Source organism: Pelodiscus sinensis, chromosome 5 (genome assembly GCF_052426305.1).
Source record: "Pelodiscus sinensis isolate ZL-2025 chromosome 5, ASM5242630v1, whole genome shotgun sequence".
Lineage (NCBI taxonomy): Eukaryota > Metazoa > Chordata > Testudines > Trionychidae > Pelodiscus > Pelodiscus sinensis.
The window spans coordinates 64,289,829-64,313,776 of NC_143056.1; the positions used below are offsets into that span (position 1 = coordinate 64,289,829).

General features: G+C 45.9%; 1 long non-coding RNA gene across 1 annotated transcript in view; it reads right to left on the bottom strand.

Moving 5' to 3' along the window:
- Positions 1–1,142: 1,142 nt before the first annotated feature.
- LOC142829128 (uncharacterized) overlaps positions 1,143–23,948 on the bottom strand; it is a 36,616-nt gene continuing 13,810 nt past the window's right edge. Inside the window, exons 2-4 of the long non-coding RNA XR_012903441.2 lie at positions 22,901–23,031; positions 22,449–22,651; positions 1,143–2,133 (exon numbers count right to left, since the gene is read on the bottom strand). This is a non-coding gene — a long non-coding RNA (uncharacterized LOC142829128). The remainder of the gene's footprint in view (positions 2,134–22,448; positions 22,652–22,900; positions 23,032–23,948) is intronic.

Below are 23,948 nucleotides of genomic sequence, written 5' to 3' on the forward strand. Positions count from 1 at the left end.
GGTGGTGGCAGGCATTGAGGGGCTGTGATGCAATTGTTGTTCAGACTTCTCGGCCTGGCCATTGCACTGCAGTCCGTGCACATAGATGCACGTGCAGCCTCAGACTGTGCCACGAAGCCCCAGGAGGCAGCTCCGGAGCACCCTTAGGCTCCTCTTCACAGGCTCTGGGGAGGCTGCCCACACTTCTGACCTCCTGGGGGGATGCCCTCCCACCACCAGTCACTTCTGGAAGGAAGTGGGGGACAAGGGCACACACCCGCTCACAGACTGAGGAGTGCTGCACATGGGCATGCCTGCATGCTCGAGGCAGCATCCACTCCTGGGAATAGCGCTACCAGGCGCAGATGTGTGTGCGGCACCGATGAAAGCCCAGGCAACTCAGGGCCCCTCTCACAGCCATTGAATCCCAGCATTGCCTGCTTTTCGGTGGGACGTGGGGGAGGCAGGAAGAATGATCCCCTGGGGACCACTGGGCCCTTGTAAGGCAGAGCTCGCTGTCCAGGCCACGTGGCCTTGCTCCAGGGACATCACCTTCCTCTGACTTGAGAACTGTTGCTCTCAGCTCACTGATGAGGGCAAGGCCTCAGGGACAGTGTCTCCATGGATGACTTGCCACCTCTCTTTATTCTCCTTAGCCGGACCAGCTGTGACTGTGGGGAGATTGACATCACCCAAGCCAGCCGCCCAACCCCAGGGGAGCCGCAGGTGTTGGAGGGTGCAGGAGGACCTGATGAGTGAACGTGTCTCCATCTTCAGGGACATGCAGCAGATGCTGGTCCAGAAGGTCTGAGATGACTCGCAGTGTTAGGCCCAGATGTGGACTGAGCTGCTGCAGCAGGGCTACAACATGTATGTGGCTGTCCAGGAGCTCATGACCTACCTGGTACCCTGCCTTTCCCCCATCCTCCAAAGACACCCCCACCCCCACCCCTAGGTTGCCGAGGTCCCCGCACATGAGGCAGAAGGAGCACCTGAGCCACGTGCCACTTTCAGCTCCAGCTCTGAGCCTCTCCTCCCCCCTCCAAGTTTCTCTTTCCCCTCCCCCCTCCCCATTTCCAGGTTCTCAGCCCCCCTCCTCCCCAGTTACTTCTATCCCAAATAAATAAACCAAAAATTTTGTTTTAAAAACAAAACGTGTTTTTATTGCGTCTGCAGGTAGAGGAGTGGAGGGGAGAAGGGAAGGGGTCATTGGAGGAAGGCAGAGAGGGACATGGCCTAGGCCCCTAGTGGGGAGACCCTAGGGAGAGTTACTGGGGTCCTTGAGAGAAACTCTCCCTCAGGGCCTCCCGGATGCGCACCCCCAGCTGATGGGCCTGGCAGATGGCAGCTATGCATGGCTGTTCTAAGGCCCGATCTTTCTGACTGGCCTCTGCCCACCACCTGCAAGAAAGGCCTCCCCACCTTCCTCTCTGCAATGTTGTGGAGCACACAACACGCAGATATCACCTGGGGAATGTTGTGCTCCCTCACATCCGGGTGGGTCAGGAGGCACCTGAACTGCACCTTCAAGTGGTCAAAGGTGCATTTGGCCTGCATGTGGGACATGCCCAGGTGGCCACTGAAGCGGTCCTTGGCCTGGTCCAGGTGGCTGGTTGAAGGGCTTCATCAGCCACTGCTTTAGGGGTAGGCCAGATCCCTCATGATGCAGAGTGGCATCTCAATGTCCCCAACCCTGATGCTGTGCTCAGGGAAGAAAGTGTCAGTCTCCAGCTTGTGGTACAGGCTGGAGCTGCAGAAGACATGGGCGTTATGCGCCTTCCCCGACCAGCTAATGAAAATGTCCGTAAACTGGCCGTGGTGGTCGACCAGGGCCTGCAGGTCCATAGAAAAGTATCCCTTTCTGTTTATGTGCTGCACTGCACAGTAGTCAGGGCCCAGATGGGGATGTGGGTTCCATCAATAGCACCCTCCGCAGTTGGGGAAGCCCTGGGCAGCAAATCCAGCGATGACAGGTCCAGGTCGCCCAGGCAGATGACCCTGTTCAGCAGGATGGTGTTAATAACCAGGGCTTGACAAACCGCTGTTTCAGCCAGTTGCTCCATGCACCCCATTCACCGGTGCTTCGCGCATGCGCAGTGCAGGGCTGGCGAGTAGCTCTCTTGTTTGTCAAGCCCTGTTAATAACCCTCACCACCTGCAGAAGGAGACAAACAAAGAAACAAAACAGAGTATCAAAGGGGGTGCCAGAGCCTTTGGGAGGTCCTCTCCTCCTCCACTACCTTCCCCCCTCAAACATCCCAGCAGCCACCCCCTATGAAGCCTGTTCCCTCCCCCCTCAGGGCTATGTGAGGGCAGGACTGCCAAATCCCCTGGGGACAGAGCTTCCCCACCATCCCCCCCAGTCCACCCTCCACATCCTCAACCCCCCCTTTCCCTAGGGTTCCCCTTTCCAGTACTCCTCCCCCCTCCAGGGACTGCAGCCCGAGAGTGCCATATCTGCATGAGGAGGGCCCTGCTGGTTGGCTTTCCCATGCCAAACTGGTTGCCCATGGATCACTAACTGTCGGGCATGGACAGCTTCTAGAGAGCAATGGTGACCCGCTTCTCCAAGGGGGTGGTGGGTCGCATCTGGATGTCCTCTTGTCTAAGGTCAGTGGGGAGCCAGGCACACAGCTCCAAGAATGTCTCTTTCCTCATATGGAAGTTTTGGACCCACTGAAGGTTGTCCCACTGCTCCATCACTAGCCAGTCCCAGCACTTGGAACTGGTGTACAGCCTCCAGAAGCGTCGCTCCACCATGGAGTGCAGTTGCAAAGTCATTACTCCCATACACTGGCAGAGGTTTTCAAAGATGAGCTTGGGGTCGAGCTCATTCAGGGCCATGAAGGCAGCCTGCAGAAACTGCTGCACAGCAGTGTGGGACCGTCGCATGCTCAGAGGTAGCTCCGGCTCCTTGGCAAAGAGTGCTGTGGTGTCCAAAGGCAGGGCAACCAGAGCACACAACGGGAAGTGCTTTGCTGTCCCTCAGAGAAGTAGGCAAGCAAGCAGAAGAACCTGAGAAATGGATGTCCAGGGGGGTCCCTTTAAAGCATGCATCTCAGATAGCCTTAGGCAGCAGATACCAGAAGCAACTGCTGATATAATGCCCTGCCTGAACTGGTTCCGGGTGGCCTTTAATGCGAGATAGCGTCCAATCAGTGTGGACACGATCTTTCAAAATAGCACATCGCTATTTCATTGCGTGTTTTGTGTGTGGATGATCTATTTCAAAATAAGCTTTTCTGGAAGCTCTCTTCTGGAAAAGCTTATTCCGAAGGAAGCTTGCAGTGTAGACGTATCCCAGTCATCTGGGCATTGTGTGAAAGTAGCCATTGCTCAGATAATGTGAATATCCCTGGGAAATTAATATTTGCTGTTCTGTGCATCAGTCACGGTTGTTCTGTACATTACCTACCTGGCATAAAACCACATAAGGATGCAAATGAAAAGTTGAAGGTACCTAGCAGTATACACCTCTTCCTCCATCTCCTTGAGACACAACATCCCGCCACTGGAATAGTCACTATACACTACAGACAACACATCTCACAACCTTCCTCCATTCCAGTATCGATCCAGGCCTCCATTCCACTTAGATGAGAGAGTGTGATGTTCCAGAAACATGCAGAACATAGTAAGGGGTGAGGGCTGGGAGGAAGTTGGTGGTGGGTTTGGAGAAGGACGGGCTACTGAGGCAGAGATAAAGTTGTGACATGCTGATTGTGGTATATGGTGGTGGTTCTGGTGGTGGATGGCTGTCTGGGAGGAGGGGCAGAGGGGATTTACTATTAGGTGCCTTAACTTTTTATTTCTTTGCTTTTTTTGTTTTTCGGATTAATATGTTATGTACAGAGCAATCTAATAAGGTTGTGATTCTGGGTACTAATATACTACCTGTGGCTCATTACAGGGGTCCCCCAAAGCACAGGAAAGGGAAGTGACTCCTGAGTTCAGAGAGAAGGGAGCAGAGGTTGCATGGGAGCTAGAGCAGTGGGCTGGAAGCAGCAGCCTGGGAATTGGGATTGAAGGGCTGAGAACCAAACTGAGAAGGGACTAGTGGTAGCTACAGGTGGTGGCCAGCCAGGAGGAGCCTGCAGATTGAGGCAGCCATGGGGAGTGGACTGACTGAGACCACAGGTGCTGAACAAGGGGACTGGCCTCTGGCTGGAGGCTGTGCAGGTCAGTGTGTGTTTGTCTCTAGGAAAGGGGAGAGTTGGCATGATTACTCCTCCTAGGAGGAGCCCCAATCTGACACTGCTGGACTGTGCCTAAGGGCTGGGTTAGGATCTGTAGAGTACCATCTCTTTTGTGTTGTAATTTAAAGCAATGGTGCCTAGGTAATCTGCATCCTATTTCCAGCACTTCTAATAAAGAAATCCTCTGCTACCAAAGCCAGGAGTGTTCTCATGGGTTAGAGCTGGAAATGCCACGTGCTTGGAGTGCATACAGCACTTGATCCTGACTATGGGGAACCCGCCGCTATCAGTCACTTAGGAACTAGTGTACCCCCCAACAAAGTGGGATCCCACCAATACCCAAAAGAGAAGAAACTCTTCCAATTGGCAAGCACTTGAATGGCTGGCCAGAAATGCAAATACCAGATGCTGGAAATAAACCTCCAGAAGACTGTTCTTTGGATGGAAAGGAGACAGCAGAGTAAAAGTAGGTGTTTCATAGACAGTGGAGAATGACACTCTCTCTCCATGCTCCAGGTGTACAACAGAGTGGACCGTAATATCCTACTGGGATTTCCACATCACAGAAAGATGCTTTATAACAATTTGCTGGCCCCTCCAAAGGTCCTGTGGCTTTGGGGGTATGGTTTGGAATCCCATAGCTTCCACAAGTTTATAACTGATCCCACTGGAGTGCGTAACTGCTCCCAAGCTACCTGGCCCGCTCTTCATAGCCAGCTCCCAGGATGCTGCTTTGCATTTTCATGTTGCCTTTAATATAGTGATTTTAAATCATCTCACAAACACGAATTCTCAATGTCCCTTTGAGACAGGGGTTGTGATTTCTATTTTATGGATGGGTACATTTAGTCACAGCAAGATTAACTGAGGACACCATGAGTCACTGGCAACAAAACCCAAGGCTTCTGGCTCCCAGCCCACTGGATGCATTGGATAAAATTAAACTGATAAGTGGATGTGCCCCTACTGCAATGCTCTAAGTGCTATGCAGTCAGAAACTCTGAAAGAACTTGTGTGCATGGCCTTCCTTTGGGAGGCAATACTTAACTTCTATTCTCTTTTCTCTCAGAGAAGTGTTGACTATTTACTCCCTGGAGTTAGTTCCTGGCATTAACAGGGGCACATGCTACATTTGACAAGATGTGAATGCAAGGAAACATACTCCTTAAACCTCTCTTATCGGTGGCAGCATTGCTAAGGCTGGACACTACTGTGAGGACCATGCACTGCTAGCACTGTGAGGAAGCTAGCACAGCTGACACCTGACCTTGTTGACACTCCAGTGACAGAAGTTTCCTAACAGTAGTGTTAGCTGCCACTGAAAAGTTATTACTATGAGAAAGCTGTTACATGGACTAACAAGACAGTTGCCTGTGGAGCCTAACAATCATGACATGATATAAAAATTTAAAACTGGTCTAAGTTGAAAAAAACAAAGGAGAAAATGGCGGCAGAGATATGAACAACAACTGTTTGAAAACAAAATGAATATTTTTATAAGGCCTGATCTAAAGCTCATTGAAGTCAATGCACATAGTAAAATTGACTTCAGTGGGATTTGGATCATTCCCATATAATACTACTTTTGGGGATTTCACAGAGCTTTATATTCACAAATTCTCATATGATCCCTAGATGGAAGAAAAGGACTATTATTATTCTACCTGCTTACAAGTATGTAGGTAATTTGAGGCAAGAGAGGTTAAATGACTAGTCTAAGGACAGTGAATTGATAGTAAGATCAGGCACAGAATCTTGCAGTTATATTTTCCACATCCATGTGAAATCCATCAGTGGATTTCACTCCCTTTGAAAGCTATAGTGACAATCTTGAAGAATTACGTATGACGACACTGATAGGTGAAAAGACCATACAGTCCACTTTTATTGGGACAATCCTCATTTTAAATATAACATGTAGATGTCTCAGGAATTTCTTTCGGGACAGCTCATATTTCCTGGTTTTTCATTTAATTGATCAATGATTTTTAAAGCAAAATCTTTGTTCAAAACACACTTCTATACAAAGTAAAACTTTCTCTGTGTTTATCAGAGTTAATCAACAGTCCTGTGAATAAGAGTTCAGTCTGATGAGCAGAATTTGGACTGAAAATGTATATGAGTGTAGTCGCTCTGCCATGGTCTACACCAGGGAATTATTTTGAAATAACCCCCCTTATTTCGAAATAAGTGAAGCGTCCACACTACCAAGCCCATTATTTTGAAATAATGGGCTAGTTATTTCAAAATATTAACTCCTGCTTTCCACGAGGAATACCACTAATTTAGAAATAGTTATTTCAAAATAGTGGTAGTGTGGATACTCCAGCACTGCTATTTTGAAATAACTACTCCCCAGAGTAATTCAATCTAAATACTCCCCAATGCTTCCTGGGACTCTAAGACGAGGTAGCGCATCCATATTAACAGAGCCTATCTCAGACTAATTTTGAGGCTTCCCCATAATATGGCCATGCTATTTCAAAATTATTATTTTGAAATAAGTTATTTTGAAATAATTTCTTAGGCTACATCTACACTACGAGTTTTCTCGGCAAAAAATATGCTACAGAGGGACTCGTGTGCATGAGTCGCAATCTCATTTGCATATATTCTGCCGATCCGTTTTTGCGCTGGGGTTTTTGCGCAAAAACAATCAGTGTGGACGTTTTCTTTTTGCGCAAAAACTCCTTTTCTCGATCTAGTGAGTTTGCAGAGAAAACTCGTAGTGCAGATGTAGCCTTAGTGTAGAAATGCCCTCTGAGAGCTGCTCTTTTACTCAGAGTAAATGCAATGTACAGCATTGCATGACGAACCGCTTCAGAACAATGCATTACTGGGAAAATCTTCCCCTCCTAGAAATACACATGTTGTGTTGCTGCTGAGTAAGAATGCAGCAGCAACATCACTGCATGTTTTAAAAGGTGGCACTTCTATGTGCATTAATGTTTTGTGACCATGTAAAAAGTTGCTATAAAATCAGGCCTTTAATAAATTTTTGAAAATAAGGGTCATCTTACTGATAGCTCTCTAAGCAGAGGAGGATGGCTATCTATATTTTGTGTTCCTCACCACTGTAAAATCTGAATGCCTCAAACTTGTAAGCTGATTGGGGGCCAAATTCTTCCCTCTGTGTCAGTGGTGTTGAAGAAGGTGGGATTCCCACCTTCTCTTAGTATATTACATTCACTCACTAAGATCCACATTTACTTACCTCTCTGGGGGGGTTTCCTTTATTTCTAACTTGAAGAACAAACAAACATCCCACAAGAGTTTGTCCGTGAACGTGACTGTTTTCAGAAACTCTTTCTGTGCCTGCCTCTGGTTCTCTCTTTTTCAGAGGGAGGCTCAAATGTTTTTATAAACTAGGTTGAAGCCAATAGGACCAATCTGGGATGGTGGCCAGTGTGAGTCAGTAGAACAGTGTTGTGTGTTTATGCAAGGTCCTAGAGCCGGCCACTCAGACCAATCAGCCGAAGAACTCTGCCTCTCTCTGCTGGGTACTGATATGGGGAAGCCGCCTTCACAGGCCCTGGACAAAGTGGGGGAGCAGGCTCTACACTCCTAGAAGGGTGGAGTCTTGGGAGGAAGGGGCAGGGCTATGGCAACCAGCACTGCTCCCCGCACCCAGGGCTCAGATCTGCATAGATGATTTAAAGGGCCACAGTAGCTGTGGTGGCCAAGAGCCATAGGCCCCATCTAATCACTGGCCCCAGGACCACTTCCCTGTCTTCCCCTCCCCTTGGCAGGCATGACCTGACATCTTGCTACAGGACATTACCAAGGAGAGAATCCCCCTTCCTTCATTTTGCACGGCCTTCTTTCTCTAAACAATCATTCTGATAACTCGATTTAATGAGAGGAAAACAGAAGCTGCCAAGAGTTAAAAAAAGATTCAGGTGCATAAGAAGCAGATGGGAGTGATGTGGATTAAATCTTCTGCAGAAATAAATACCTCTGTGTTTGTGACACTACAAAGGCACAGAACATGTGAAGGTTTTTTTTTTTTAAGATGAAAGGAAAGAACATTACTGAGCAGCGTTTGACACCACAGCTTTTAAAAGGAGAGATACTGAACACAGATTTCATTCTGATTGGAATTCCATCCCAGAGCAGCAAACAGTGCCTTTGTAACATACACCCAACTACAAACAGGTGTGGCGGGGACATCTTCCTGGATGCTAAATGACTCTTTCCATTACATTCTCTCTGTACACTTTGACAGCCATGTTTTCAGCACTTCCTCTTGGCTGATGGTCATGACAAATAGGTCCACACTGTGAAATTTAGGAGGGCTTAGCTTCTTAATTCAAGGATGTTGGGAGCTAGAATTTTGGTTTGGATTCTTCTCCAGTGACATTCAATTAGATCTGATATAGGGATTCAGCTACAACTAGATTGCACAAGGAGCATGTGCACTGATTTTGAATAGGGATGTCAATGTGTAGACAACTACACAATCGATAAGCCTAGGCTTATTGGTTAATCCTGTCAACTATACACATTTGCTGGCTCCCCACAAACACCAGATCTGCCCTCCTATCCCCACGCTGCTGCCTCTGATGGGCTGCAGCATGGAGGGTGAGGGGAGCAGGCAAGAGTCGATACATGTGGGGAGCCAGTTTTTAAGAGGTGGGGAGAGGGGCAGGCAGAAGCCAGTTCTGGGGGAGCAGTCTTAAAATCTGTTTCCCCCCAGCACCAGCTCCATGGTGCCCCTGATATCTATCAGGGATGATCTAGATCGGGGTAGGCAATAATTTTTGGTCGGGGGACACTTCAAAAATTTTTGAAGGGACCCTGTGCCATACTGGGAGGGACGGGGCCTAACATGGAAGGGGCAGGGCCAGGATGCTTCCGGGCTTCCCCACCCCCAGACCATGATTGGTCTAGGAGTGGGGAACCTCCTTTGCCCCCCCTTCCCACTAAGCACCCATGCCCCTGGCAGGGCAGGAAGAGACTTTGTATGCTTCCCCACCCACAGGCCAATTAGAGCCGGGGGTGGGAGAAGCACACGAAGTTTTCTCCGTCCTGCCAGGAGCATGTAGCACTTTGAAGTACCGGGCTCTCCTGTCAGGGCAGGAGGAGACTTCACGCGCTCCCCCGCCCCCAGGCCAATGAGAGCTTGGGGATGGGGGAGCGCACAAAGTTTCTTCTGCCCTGCAAGGAGCACGCGGCAATTTTCCAGCCCATAGAGGCCCTGACGCTCCCCCGTCCCCAAGCTCTGACTGGCCGGGAGGCGGGGGAGTGTGAGAAGCCTCCTCCCGTCCTGCGAGGAGCGAGCAGCACTTTGAAGTGCCCCGCACTCCTCACAGGGCAGTGGTCGGGGGAGGAAACTTTGCATGCTCCTCCCGCACCCAGGCCAATCAGGGCTTGGGGACGGGGGAGCGCATGAAATCTCCTTCCACCCTGCCAGGATCATGCGGCACTTCAAAGTGCTACGTGCCTCTGGCAGGGCAGAGGAAAATTTGTCCGCTTCCCCTGCCCCTAGGCCCTATCTACAAGTCAGTAGAATTATACATGAGATTAATTTAGCAAATCACATTTTTTTTATTTGCTGGCTCTCTGTGTAGCTCTGTTTCTCTTTCTCTTATTTCCTTCGTCTGTTTCCTCAATTTTTTACTTATTTACCCTTATACAGTAAAAGCTTCACCCATGTAAACAATAACACTGAATCACTGCCCACCTGAGTAATTCTTAGCCTTACTGAGTTATTGAGTGGTTTTACCACTGAATCGCGTCAGAAAGTCACTGTAGAGTGATCACCTGACTTTGCATTAGGATCCCATGGAGATGTGGCTACACAATTAATCCATATTGACGCAAGGCTGTGATGCAAACATTGCCGTGGAATGCAGAGGAATCACAGCATGATTGTTGTGAGGCTCTCTAACCCCATTTGCCACAATCACTCCCCATCGCTTAAGTCTGTTAAGGTGGAACCTGGAGGAAAGAGTTTCTTTTTTCCTCTGTCTCTCAAAGCTCTTATTCAACAGATTCCAGGAGCCAGACAACACATGGTACCTGAAAGGGCCATATGCTGCATTATAGCTACACAGTGAGGCTCACTGGGCTATATCATGCTTTTGTGGTGTAATCTTCATTGCCATCCTCCAATTAATTCTTACCTAGACCTTATCTCTGTGATATATTCCATTCTCTTTCTGTCTATGTTAGTTACTCTCTTTCTCCACTGTCTATCTTCATTATTTCCTTGCCTTTGTTCCATCTACATTCTTCCCACGTCTGGGTTATCCTTTCTCCCTCCCTCTCGCGCCTACTTCCCTCTCTCTCCTTTCTTCTCTGCTTCTCTGTCATTTTTGCTATTTTCATTCAGGCCACGTCTGGGTTACCCTCTGTTTTTTTCCCTTCAATCTTTCATTTTAGAAATGATAGCAGTTTGTTTCAGTAAAATTATAGCTCTTGAGGTGAGCCATCAAGGGCAAGCATGGTTTTTAAAGGGGACAGAGGTTTATTTTAGAAATGCTTTTGCAATGATGTTTCTTATTAAGTGTGAATTTTAATAATTTTGAAAGTGAGAAACTCACAATTCTGGCTCTGAGACAGGTACAACACAAGCAGCACAGAGCCACAGACTAGCCACAAAATAAATGTAATGGATCATTGTATTTACTTGCAATATATTTTCTGCAAATAGACCCACTGTAAGAGTTGTCAGGATTTAAGAAGCAGAAATGTGAATGGGTAGTAACAAGGCATATTTTAACGAAGGAGAGAAAAAGAAATAAACATAGGTCATATTTTCATTTTTATAACATTTTAGTGACCTATAATCCAAAAGCAATTTTGTCAAAAAGAGTCTTCAGAGTGAGTATGGTAATTTCAGATCAAATTTATTTTGTGAGTCAGACTTACAACTGGACTAAGTATAGGGTTTATAATGGAAGCTGCTTGCAACCTCAGCTACTGTTTCTCCATAAGCTGCACTTCGATAGCTAAAGAAAGACATACCCAAAGGGATTGCTCATACACCACCGAAAGGCAGTTACTTCTGGAGTAGAACACTACTACTTCCCTTTTTACGGAAAAGGGATGCAGTCTAGACACAGCCCTACTGTTTAACAACATACAGCAACATTAAATAACAGTTTAGAACAGAAAGTAAATGATAAATAAAGTAAAAGGGACTTGTGTAAGACTATTACTATGCCAAATTGAATGTTGTCATTACACCTGAGTATTGGTATTGAAACTAGCATGGGCTCTCTAATGACTATATAGGGTCCATGGCCTTGGTTTTACAACCCAGATATTTAGTTTTATGAAGGTATTTTCCTAGTGCCTTGTATAAGTTTATGGCTTAATTACTAATTAAGTTAGTGGGTATGGCAAAGTGTTGCCCTGCCCTGCCCCTTTATGGGGCCATTGAGCTGGAGGGAGGAGAGTCCAGCTTAGGGCAATTAGGAGAACCCAGCTGAGGCATAAAAGAGCAGCTCCTGGGAGGAGGAGGAGTCATCTACCTGCTTGCTGCTCTGGAGGGAGAGCAGTAAGACCTGATGGCCAGGGAAGAAGGAGGCTCCCTGGAAGGAGCAGGACTGGGGAGGCTCAGACAGAGGGAACCCAGGCTACATGGTCTGAGGCCCAGTGCTGCATAGGAGGCAGTCATGAAGGGCTGGGGTGAGCAATGGAGGCAGCCCTAATGGGCTGGGCCACATAGGAGGCGGCCACAGCTTCATAGGAGGCAGCTGGGGGAGGCTGAGCCAGGGAAGCCCCAGGCCATAAGTCCGGGAGGCAACTGGGCAGGCAGAGGTGTGCCTGTGGCCAGGGAGTAGGGGTCCGAAGATCCTGCAGTCTGCCTGGAGGGGCTGTTAAGGGGCTGACAGGGGGCCTGAGGCCAGGATGGCATGAGAGGAGCTAGGAATCCCAGGGAGGAAGAACTGGGGGTCCCTGGAAGTAAGGAGGACCCTGGACTATCGCCCCCCCAGAAGGGGGTGCAGAGGAAGAGCAAAGTGGTCACTGCCGGAGGGCAGTGCCCTGAAGATACCACCACACCTGAACGGGCGCTTCCGAGTGCTGGTTACTTCCCCAATGGCCACCCTGGAGGGAAGAGCCGGGCGGGAAAAAAAGAAAGAAGTGAGTGAACCTGCTACAGTGGGGTTTTGCAAGGATTGGTGCTAGGCCAAACACCATTCAACATTCTCATCACTGTTATGCAAGTAAATGTAAAATCACTGCTCATAAAATCCCGAAGATTAGCAGAGAGGTAAATAATGATGAGGACAGGGAGAGTGATTTGGATTGCTTGATTAGCTGGGCCCATTCTAATCAAATGTGTTTTAATACAGTCAAAGGCAATGTCATACCTCTAGGAGCAAGAGGTAAAGGCCCTGCCTACAGAGGTGAAGCGGGGTCGGGGAGGGGGACTGTATCTTAGACAGTGGTGATTCTGAAAAGCTCCATATTGCTAAGAGCAATATTGAGATATTGGAGAGGGTATAGAGGAGACCCAAAAGAGTGATTCAAAATCTGGAGAAAATGTCTTACAGTGAGAGGCTTAAAGAGCTCAATCTGTGTTTCTTATGAAAAAAGAAGACTGAAAGGGCATTTGATCATAGTGGAGAAGTACCATCCTGGGGAGACAATACAAGGTACTAAAGGGCTCTTTAATCTAGAAGAGAAAGATGTAACAAGAATCAGTGGCTGGAAGATGAAGCCAGACACATTCAAGTTAGAAATTAGACATAATTTTTAGCAGCGAGGGTGATTAATTGTTGGAACAAATTACCAAAAAGAGGTGGATTGCCCATCACTTGATGTCTTTGAATAAAGACTGGATGCCTTTTTGGAAGTCAAGCACAGTTGGACTCCATTTAATGACCTGTGATGTGTAGGAGGTCAGATTAGATGATCTAATTATCTCTTATGGCCTTAAACTCCATGAATCCACTTTGAGTTTTAATGGAGACTGAAGCCCTCTGGTCCAGAATATCCCTACAAAGCCAGAATACCACTAAATACTTTAGACGCCTAAGAGTATTCTTGTATATCCAAGAAGAAATGAGAATATCCTTAATTGTTATTTACATGATAAAAATCCCAGCTCATGATTAACTTGGACCAGTGATCAACATTTTCACATGGGCCAACATCTTCAGTTATCTGCTAATTTTGGATGACCAACCTGACACACTGTGGACCTTATTTTCAGAGAGGCTGTATGTTCATGTTCATGCCTCCAAAGTGAAGTGAATGGGAGTTGTAGATGCTCAGGCCTGAAATGTTTCAAGTGGGGCACCCAGAAGGAAAGGATCTTAAATTAAATGAAAGCTTTTGAAAAGTTTGTCCTACATTTCTACTTCTTTCCTCGTTGGTCAATGATTCTGCCCACTCAGCTAGCATATCCTGGCTGCCTATCGCTCAGCTCCATTACAACTCTTTACTTCTCATGAAACTATCAGGAAGCAAAGTTATTGAGACACTTCCTGAATAGAACCAATATTTTCCCGAACCTCTAACTTCCATCTCATCTTTGGACAGTATAATGTAAACAGACAACAGTTATACTTGTGGAATCCATGACCATGCTGGAGACATTTCTGCTGAAGACATTCAGAATGAGTGTAACAATACACACTTTACTAGGCTCCAAATTATTGCTCAAAGATATTAGTCAGGAAATGAATCCAGAAGCCTTGGTACCCAGTTCCTTGCTCTAGTCAACAGAGCTCACTCCATCCATGATAGGCCAAGTGGAAGAATATTCCAGCTTGCATATTCAGACTCTTCTTTTCCTTCACTCCTCATTGGATCTAAGAGTAAAAGCAATGTCTGATCCCAAGCTTGCTCCCACACAAAATATCTTTTTTAATTATGGAGGCTGGGGAGGGTACCAAGTAAATGTTACAGAAGCAAAAGCATTAACCTGAGGTATCTGAAGTTCAACAGGGAACATAAAGCACTGGGTGTGCCTAAGCCAAGCCAAAACCAGTCCATCACGGCTCTTATTTTGGGCACCTGACACACCTCACAGTATCTTCGGAGCCAATTGCCCATCAAGTCAAGACTTTGATATTATTATGATTTGCAAATTAAGTTGCACAGAGGATTCACTAGATGAGTTCTGAAGGGGAAAATTAACCTAATTGCAGATTCACACATCTGCCCCACCTCTGATATTGTCGAGTGCCAACCTGGAAACACCTGTTTGCTCCATACACAAGAAAATCCAGTTCTTAATCTGCTGGATTGTGACTTCCCAGACTATTTTCTAATAACCATAAGGACAAATTAAATAACATCTATCACACAAAGCAGTGATCTAAAGGCTTCACACCAACAGATAGTAAATAAGCCATGACAGCATATGATGCTCATATAGATTGTAGTTTAATATACAATGAGTTTGTATGAAAGAAGGGTGTGTTTCTTTATTGGATTTTGAGAGTGGCTAACACTTTATTGCTATTATTGTTATTTTTATTCTTGATTGAATCTAATACCTTTTATACAAATTCAGCCTTTGCAGAGTTGAATAACAGAATTATAACATGAAATAATTATAATGTCGAAGGAAGAGAGAAATGAAAGTACATAAGGAAGAATGAATATATTTGGGATTTGAGATAAAATGAACAGCTGAAGAGATAAAGAAAGATACAAGGGAGCTGCAAAGAAGAGACCCGGTGCAGGAACAGAATAGAAGGAATAAGAGAGTGAACAAAAGAAGAAAAATAATAGCAAGGTTCCCTGAGCAGTTCCTTGGAAGGTTTTGAACACAAAGACCATTCTGATGTGAATGAGGGGTCAGGAGAGCTGTTTGAGGATGGAAGTGATACAGTTGCACTTCTTCATGCTTGCAGCGAGGGAGTGGGAAGCACCTTTCTATATCTGCCAATTTCTGGAGAGCATGGCTGCCCTAGAGACCAGAGCCGTAGATAGTCAAGGCAAGAAATGGAGGCATGACTGGGGATTACAGCTGAGCAGCTGTGGAGGCATTGGCATTCATGGGCAATGGTACAGACAGTGACAGACTGTAAGGAATGGGCAAAATGAATATTAAGTTTGCTAAACTGCATGAATATCTGGGAGTCTGGTATTTCCAGCATCACTAGGAATTTATTAGGTTGTTATTTATCAGAGCCTGACTTCAACAATCATAGTCCACCCTTGCGTTATGTTCAGGTCCTGCCTGGGGATTTGGACAGGTGTTGAGACATTAGTGAGAAGAGCAGGGAGATTTTCAAAAGTGTGCAGTGGAGTTAATTACATATCGTGCATTATAATAGATGGCTCAGGCCCCTACGCTGCTTTCAAAATCTCCAGAATTCACGTGTAACCGGTGTGGTTACAGGTGACAAGTATGGTTAGATGTTAATAACTGTTTGTCTGCATGTATGTGTTTCCTATATGTACTACCCCAGCCCTGAGTAGACAACTGAGACAGCAGGCCTCAAGCAAGCTGCCCAATAATGACAAGATCTATTAAGGGATGAAGGCATCCAGCAAGGTTTATTGTCAACAAAGCATGGTACTAGTATCCCACAGACTCTGCTGCATCACTTTCCATTCTTCCTTAGGCCAACCAAAGATACTCTCTCTGAGATACATTTTTATATCTCAATACAAACTTAGTTCTGCACCTCTGACATAGTTATTATCCCTTGATATGGCTAGCTATTACCCATCACCTTGTACATGTTGGTTCAGTTAAAACATCTTTATTATACACCGTTATCCTAACCTTATCTTTTAAAAGGGATCAGTGTGTTCTTTTTATCCTTGACAATTTTTTTTTTACCACCCTTAATATTAAATTGTCTTGGTACCACTTAATATCAGGATGTGTTTGCGTGATTACTCTGTGACTACCACTTTTTAGGAAGGTGTATTTCTGCAACACCAGCCCTGTTTTTGTCAAATTCTGTCAACAGGTCCTGCCCCATGCCAGGCCTTTGATACAAGGGCTTATATTTCCTACTACAACTGGCTTGTTTTTTAAGTGAAAAGTTCCTGTGTGAGCAGGTAAATGTGGATTTCAAGTTCCACTACTGCCCTTCTGCAGTAGAAGGAAAACCTAGCTGTTGCTTCAGTCCAAGCATAGAGAAGTTTATAGAAATCTGTAGTCTCCTCACAAAAAAAAGAGAGCTCAAAACCTACTTTAAAATATAGAAAAGGCATCTGAGATTCTTCATGAGGTTCCCACCATAACTCCCACATATCAGGAGAGCCTGTAGCTGTAAGCTTTGCTAGACCCAAAGGTGGGAATATGGAATTAGGGTTTAAATGCAAGTAATAGAAGGAGTTTCACAAGACTATTCCACCCATTCAGGGCACATCTGCACTACAATGTAAGTTCAGGGTTAGTGGGACTCTAGTTAGTGGACTCTGGATTTGAGAACCCAGGGCTTGAGCATGTACAATGACTGCCAAAATTAGGTTAAGAAATTTTTAACCCGGTCCCCAAACTGAAGCTCTGGCATCCACACTTGAGCATGCAGACATGGATCCAACCCACTGGATCTCAGGCTTCCTAGCACCTTCCCAAAATGTGAGATGCTTGGCAGTATTTTCTGACCTACTGAAGGTACCTAACTGAGATCATGATGGACCTCTTAATGCAACCTAATATGCCATTAGCCTTCTTGGCTACAAGGGCACACTGTTGACTCATATCCAGCTTCTCATCCACTGTAACCCCCAGGTCCTTTTCTGCTGAACTACTACTTAAGTGGTTGGTCCCCAGCTTGTAACAATGCTTGGGATTCTTCCGTCCCAAGTGCAGGACTCTGCACTTGTCCTTGTTGAACCTCATCAGATTTCTTGTGGCCCAATCCTCCAATTTGTCTAAGTCACTCTGGACCCTATCTCTGCCCTCCAGCGTATCTACCTCTCCCCCTAGCTTAGTGTCATCTGCAAACTTGCTGAGGGTACAATCCATCCCCTCATCAAGTTCATTAAAGAAATTGAACAAAACCGTTCCTAGAACCGAACCTTGGGGCACTCCCTTAGAAACCAACCGCCATCCTGACATTGAGCCATTGATCACTACCCGCTGGGCCTAGCCTTCTAGCCATCTTTCTGTCCATCTTACTGTCCATTTATCAAATCCACATTCCCTTAACTTGCTGGCAAGAATATTGTGGGAGACCATATCAAAAGCCTTGCTAAAGTCAAGGTATATTACGTCCACAGAGCCAGTTACCTCATCATAGAAGCTAATCAGATTGGTCAGGCACGACTTGCCCTTTGTGAATCCAGGCTGACTACTCCTAATCACTTTCCTCTCTTCCAAGTGCCTCAAAATGGATTCCTTAAGGATCCCTTCCATGATTTTTCGAGGAACCGAGTTAAGACTGACCGGCCTATAGTTCTCTGGATTGTCCTTCTTCCCTTTTTTGAAGATGGGCACTACATTTGCCTTTTTCCAATCATCCAGGATTTCTCCCAATCTCCATGACTTTTCAAAGATAATGGCCAAAGGCTCCTCAATGACATTTGCCAACTCCCTCAGCACCCTCGGATGCATTAAGTACGGACCCATGGATTTGTGTACGTTAGCTTTTCTAAATAGTTCCTAACCTGCTCTTTACCCACCAAGGGCCGTCCATCTTCATCCCATCTTGCATCACTTAGCGCATTAGTCCCCACCTCATCTGTCACTAAGTTACCTCCTTCATTCAGTAGGGGCCACACACCCTCTGTGATCACCTTCTTGTTAACATCCCTGTAGAGACCTTTCTTGTTATCCTTCACATCCTTAGCCAGTCGCAATTCCATTTACGCTTTCGCCTTTCTGATAACTCCCTGGCATTCTCGAGCTATACATTTAAACCCTTCCCTGGTCATTTGTCCAAGTTTCCACTTTTTGTAAGCTTCCTTTTTGTGCTTAATAGGAGCATTGCCAGCAGATCCAGAGATGTGATTATTCCCCTTTATTCGGCTCTGGTGAGGCCACATCTGGAGTATTGTGTCCAGTTCTGGGCCCCCCACTACAAAAGGGATATGGACTCATTGGAGAGGGTCCAGCGGAGGGCAACCAAAATGATTAGGGGGCTGGCGCATATGACTTATGAGGAGAGGCGGAGGGAATTGGGTCTGTTTAGTCTGCAGAAGCGAAGAGTGAGGGGGGATTTGATAGCAGCCTTCAACTTCCTGAAGGGAGGTTCCAAAGAGGATGGAGAAAGGCTGTTCTCAGTAGTGACAGATGGCAGAACAAGGAGAATGGTCTCAAGTTGTGGTGGGAGAGATCCAGGTTGGATATTAGGAAAAACTATTTTACTAGGAGGGTAGTGAAGCACTGGAATGGGTTACCTGGGGAAGTAGTGGAGTCTCCATCCCTAGAAGTGTTTAAGTCTCGGCTTGACAGAGCCCTGGCCAGGTTGATTTAGTTGGGATTAGTCCTGCCTAGAGCAGGGGGCTGGACTTGATGACCTTCTGAGGTCTCTTCCAGCTCTATGGTTCTATGATTCTATGGAGCAGGAGACGGACACAGACAAGGCAGACTTGAACTGACTGATGCTGCTCATGACACTTATTATAGCCACTAATATCCACTCCATAAACCAGCATTTCTTGTGTAAGACAACAGGCACAAATTGGTAAGATCATACGGTCATGCAGGCCTTGTATGACAAGCAGTAGGTCCAAAGAAAAGTTCATGATTACCAAGGCTTTTTGCTGATTAAGAATCTATATTCATGGACAGGCTGGGATATTATTCCCACCACATGACATTGTTTAATTACACTTTTAGCAGGTGTAGAATGGTGGCTGAATGTGACTGAAATCCCGCTCAAGGTATGTACAGACCCATTCGGCTATCAGTGTTGTCAATGCTATAGCATTACTTTGGCTTACTGCACTCTTCACAATTGCTGTGAAGCCAACCGTGAACCATTTGCCCCTGAATAGATCTATGACTGTGAGAGCCTGCTGAACTGGTATACTCAGCCAGCAAGTATGCCTACCACAGCTGGAGTGGGATGCACCCAAACTAGAGAAGTCCGTGATGCTTTGTGCTCCCACGTTATGCATCTGCATAGGCCAAATGAAAAGGGAAAATAGTACCTCTAGGTATGTGCTTAGGAGGAGGGGACATTAATTGCCATGCATTGCACTTTTGAATATAACTGCTTTTGTAATGGACTGTGGTGGGGAAACCAATTGAGATTGACATGAATAGCTGATGTATGTGTGATGGGACCCCAGGAGGCAGCCTGGGACTAAGGGACTGCTGTGCTCCAATAAATCTGTCTCTCACAATGCTTTGCCAGTGATAAGCAGCAAACCCCTTCAGGAACTGTTAGCACTCAGCACAACTGCATGTGGAGCTCCACACCCAGCTAGATTGCATGAATGCTCCCAGAGCCACTCATTAATCACACACAGCAAGGCACCAGCCAAATCCCCCAGCTTCTAGCCTCATACCTCAGGAATAAACAATCTTGACTGCACAAGACTTTTTATTGAGCAATGCAAGTTAATTAATTGATTCACCACTTCATCAATGAGAAGTGGATATATATCAACCTTAGCAAACTTAAGCAGATTTACTAAGCCCTTCAGGCAAACTCATTCGTAAAAATAAACAGTAAAACAAGTTTACTGATTACTAAAGACGGTTTTTGAATGCAACCTCCCCATTGTCCCTGCAGTGGTGGCAATAAATCTTCTTTATGAAATAAAAAACGTTTATTTTTCTACATTATCATACAGCAACCCTACAATGCAACAAAAGTACAATAATAAACTACTGCAACAGTCAAACAATTATGACACTCTTTATACACACTATTATGGCTATGTCTACACTACAGAGTTTTTCTGGGGTATCCTGGAAAAACTCTGCCACATCCAGGGAACATGCCTGCTTTTTCAGATCAGTTTCCGAAAAAGTGGGTGCATTCTTTCAGAAGCCCTGTATTCCTCATTTTATGAGGAATATGGGCTCTTCTGAAAGAGGAGCTTTTTCCCACATTTGGCTTCGCGTAGACAGGCCAAATGCCAGAAAAGCCTCTTCCAAAAAAAGAATCAGAACAAGGTACACAAATTGTGGTTCGCAATTTGTGTACCTTTTTCCAAAAAAGAACTTCAGTGTAGACATAGCTTATGTTTCCCTTGCCTCCCCCTTACCCCTGTTTTCCTTTCCCCTTCTTCCACTTTTATCACACACACAGAGCTGGGGCACACGTGTGGAAGTATCCACGGGGAAGATTTCAGCACTGAGAACTGCTTGGGGCACCATTTACCCTGCCCAGCTACTCATAGGCCCCAATTTCATGGCCCAACCAGTCATGGAATTGTCCAGGCTATTTCTGGAATGCAGGTCAGGGGGCCACAGAGAAGATGCAGCCTGTGGAGCATGCAGTTTTGTGGCCATTGGAGGCATCCACTGTTCAAATAATTATCTCTGTTATGCTCTATCTCCCTCCCTTTACTGCCTTTCCTTTTCCAGGAACCGTGAACTGTGAAGCAAGTGTCTGCTTCCACATTACTACTCTTTCCTCAAGCTGCACAGCCAGACTGAGCCTTCCTGTTTGCCTTTCCTCTTGGAATAGGACAAGACACAGACAGTAACTGTCTCAAACAGCTCAGTGCAGAAGCACAGCAAAAATCATTCTGGAATTTCAAGAACAGAAAATGCTCCTTATTGAACTTCAGTGTATAGGTAGAGGGCTGCTTCACACCACAAACTGCCGGGTTATTCGCAGTGAAAGAAGTGCTAAGGGAGTGGGAAGTTTAAAAATTACATTTTTGGCCCAAAACAACCTGACTTTGGGGGGAAGTGGATGTCCATGCTATGCTACAAAAGCCTTCTAGATCATTTCAGGCACTGAACATTTTGGAAGACATAATAGTTTTTGTGCCTGACTGGCAGAGAGAGAGGTCATCCCAAGCTGCTGGTGGAAAACCAGGCATTTATGCCACCAAAGTATTCAAACATATGGTGACCACATCTACAAGGAGAATGGGCTAGTGACCTATCAAAGTGGCCCTGAAAAATATGTCCTTCCCTGACATGTGACCATACATTTGACGGTTCTGTTATGGGAAAAATTTGCAGCTATTAGCACCCAAGCTATGACCAGAATGCATAAGGGTTGCTGCCCTGGGGCCTGGCAATTTTAAAAGGCCTGGAACTCCTGGCCACCACTGTAGTAGTGAAGGCAGATGCCAGAGCCGCAGGCCTTTTAAATTGCTGCCAGAGCCCCCAGCAGTGGTGAAGGGCTGGCTGCGGGAAGCTAAGCTCTTTTGGCAGTCCTGCGTCTACCTGGCTTAGTATCTCCCCATGGCCTCCAATACTGCCTGTTAGAACTGCATGCAAATCCACAGAACTCCACAGCCATTCTCCTCCCTCCCCACTGGCAAATTTCTGGACTGATTTCAATACCTCACTCGTATTTGGGACTAATGATTTCCTCACCCTGGAATGCACTGACTACATTTAACAGCAATGGATTTCATTTGAAAATGGGCTACATTTGAACTTTTTCCCCTCTCTCCCACCTGGTACAGTCCAATCGGCATTCATACAAGGAAGGTAATACAGGGGTCTGATGTTAAGAAATTGGAATGTACTAGAAAAATGTGCCCGTCCCCAAGAAACACTCACTTTTTGACTTGTTTTACTATTTGCATTTCCTGGTTTCCATTTTGAATTCTGTGAGGAGGGGAGAGGGAGATGCCAAGGTGCTGGCATGCAGTTAACCATTAGCAGATACACGCTGCTTCCTGTGGGGGTTCTAATACCTTTTGCATTGGTTCACAGAGGCGGAACCCCTCCCCTCATCCTATATTAACAATTACAAAAATGGGAGTCAGAAACTTATCAGGCTTCAGGGTAGCTTCTTCCTCTTCTATTTCTGCAGCCCAATTCATGGAGGGCTTCTCTAGCGGGGGTGGGGGGAATCAAAAAGTTCTGAGGATAGTCCAAAAAAAAGTCCCTTCCGTGACTGGTTTCATCAGCAGAGTCACTTCATTTGCCTCATTCAGTGCTGCTGCTAGCTACCATCAATCTCCCTGCTGGCTACAGGGGCTAGCAGTGTGCCATCCCAGCTGACCAGGCCATTGTGCACCGCTCATGGTACAGAGCTCAGTGCAATTCCCAGTACCAGGTCAAATTCAATAGGTACAATGCTGGGTGAGTAGCCAGAGGCACAGTTGTGACCCCTGATTTTCAGGTATTTGGTCTTGAGCTAATCAATCCAATCCCTGCACTGGTCAGTCAGTGGTCCAGTAAATTCCCAACACTGCCAGCTTCTTTGCTATTAGCAGACATGCATGGTCATTTTTGGTACACTACCTAAAATCACCTCACCTGAGAAGTTAGCCAAAATCGGGCTGTGCTCCTGTATCCACAATGCAGCATGCTTTGTGAAGAACTTCCTCTGGTCAGTATCCATGGCAAACACCAAAAGTTCTCCCAAGGTCTATTTGCAGGCTGGCAGTCAGAATAAAATGCTGAGCCTTTGTATTAGAACAAAGTGGGGTGCTCCCTTTCCTCTGTGTCGACTGACGATTCTGGGGAGAGAGAAGGCAAATGCTGCCTACCCACAGTGTTCTGGTTTCTTCTGGTGGACTCCAGGGACCTGAGTCTCTCCAGAAAGGCTGCATCTATATTCCCAAATGATAGGGCTCAAACCCTGAGTCCTGCAATGATTTGGGCACAGACACTCTACCCTCACAGGCTTCTTGGGTCCAAGCCTGGGAGATTTGTGTGTGGATGGAAGGAGAGTTAGGGCTTGAGCCGGAGTCACAGCCCATACTTACACTGCAGTATAGACATGCCTCAGTAGATCTGGACTCAATCATAAACCGACACAGCTCCTGTTGTTTTGCAGTTATTGTTCAGATGTTCTGAGTGCTGGTTGTAACCACTTTACTGTTCTCCTCAAAGGTCCCTAAAGGAGATGAGGAAAATGGGCCTGATTTTCTTTTGTAATAAGGTCAATATACACCATTGCAGTAGCATAACAGGGCCATAAAATAGATCTAAATTACATATTTAGCAATTTAGTCCCTTTACAGCAGTTATCATAATTTCCTCCTGGAAGCACCATGGGCCAAAGTCTGATGTCAATTACTCTAGATTTACATCACTGTAATTCCATTGAAATTGTTGGAGTTACTCGGAGTTTACACCAATGTGAAATGAGAATCTATACCATTAAAATCTAGTCCTGGGAGTATAACTGTACAGAACTCAGAAAAAGCTAAAATGACCTCTAAAAATGACCTAAAATAGCTTTACTGTATCTAAAAATGAATAATTTTAAACTCATACCATTGCAAAGTTAAAAGCAAATACTGCTGTCCCATGGGGAAAAGGGCAAGCTCTTCTTTCAAATGACATCAAACTCCCATGTCTAGCTCTGTACGGGTCATGAAGCATTGGACCTTAAATTTATCACTTGGCCAGAACTAAATCTTTCCTCTTGTGGGCCCAAGAAAAACAATATTAAGGGGCAACACCACATCTAGGGGGAGAAGGAGGCAATTTTCTCTGATAAGCTGCTTTACAAACATGGCATCTGTTGGAAGCTGCGAAGATGTTTGGAATGTTCGAGGTGGCTCTTGAGAGATAGATGAGTTCTATTTTTGCATCCCAGGTGGAAAAGCAGAGTGGAAACGCTAATAAAAGTATCTTGGTGTGTTTCTCCCTTTTTATTGCTGCAATACTCTTACCGCAAAGTGCAGCCAAGAGGCATCAGTAACAAGAGGGAGGCCAGTACAGAGAGAGATATTCCTGAACAGTACATATTGGCTGTGTCTACATTGGCACCCTTTTCCGGAAAAGGGATGCTAATGAGACCAGTCG